This window comes from Nannospalax galili, unplaced genomic scaffold, assembly GCF_000622305.1.
Source record: "Nannospalax galili isolate Female #2095 unplaced genomic scaffold, S.galili_v1.0 scaffold336, whole genome shotgun sequence".
In the NCBI taxonomy this organism is placed as follows: Eukaryota; Metazoa; Chordata; class Mammalia; order Rodentia; family Spalacidae; genus Nannospalax; species Nannospalax galili.
The window spans coordinates 3,077,599-3,078,782 of record NW_008343385.1 but is presented as its reverse complement, the minus strand read 5'-3'; positions in this window follow the sequence as shown (position 1 = coordinate 3,078,782).

Genomic DNA, 1,184 nt, shown 5'->3' with positions numbered 1-1,184 from the left:
TGTTGTGATGTTTCCCCTTTCAGCTCTGATTTTGTTGATTTGGATTTGCTCTTTCTTTCTTTTGGTGAACGAGGGTAAGGGTCTGTCTATCTTGTTTAGTTTTTCAAAGAACCAGCTCTTAGATTCATTAATTCCTTGTATTCTTTTCTTTGTTTCTATTTCATTCATTTCTGCTCTGATTTTTGTTACTTTTTCTCTTCTGCTGGGTTTGGGTTTCATTTGTTCTTGCTTTTCCAGTGCCTTGAGTTGCAGTGTTAGGTCATTTATTTGGGCTCTTTCCAATTTTTTAATGTAGGTACATAGAGCTATAAACTTCCCTCTTAGGAATGCTTTTAATGTGTCCCAGAGGTTGTGTTGTGTTATATTGTTCTTTTTGTTGAATTCCAGGAATTCTTTTATTTCTTTCTTAATTTCTCCTTTGACCCGCTCATTGTTTAGGAGTGTGGTGTTCAATGGCCATGAGTTCGTGTAGTGACTAGAGCTTCATCCAGTGTTGATTTTGAGCCTTATTGATTTGTGGTCTGATAGAATTCTTGGAATTATTTCAATATTTTTGTTGAGGTTTGTTTTGTGGCCCAGTAGGTGGTCAATTTTTGAAAAAGTTCCATGGCGTGCTGTGTAGAAAGTGTGTTCTTTGGTGTTTGGGTGGAATAATCAAAAGATGTCTGTTAGGTCCATTTGATGTATGGTATCATTTAATTTAGACATCTCTCTGTTTATTCTTTGTCCAGTTGACCTGTCTAAGAGATGGTGGGGTATTGAAGTCCCCTACTATTACTGAGTTGGGGTTAATTTGTGTCTTAAAGTCCTGTAGTGTTGTTTTTATGAATTTGGGTGCACCAGAATTTGGTGCATCTATGACAGGGATTGTAACATCTTCTTGGTTTGTAGCAGGAGGCCTCCAAAGAACACGGACCCAGAACCCTGGGATTCAGTGAAAATTCACTTCACTTCTTGATCTGCAAATAGCCCACCAAAAGGAGCCCAAGCCTCCATACCCTGCTCGTGAGCCCAGTGACTACTGACAGACTGTGTGGCACAGACCAATCAGAAAACAATACCCTGACTAAAGGGACTTGGGGGTGGAGAAAGGGGAAATATAAGGCCTGCCCCACCCTGCATTAAATGAGCCTGCAGCACCTCACCTAGTGCTTGCTTCTACCTGACTCCTGGGACCTGTGTGT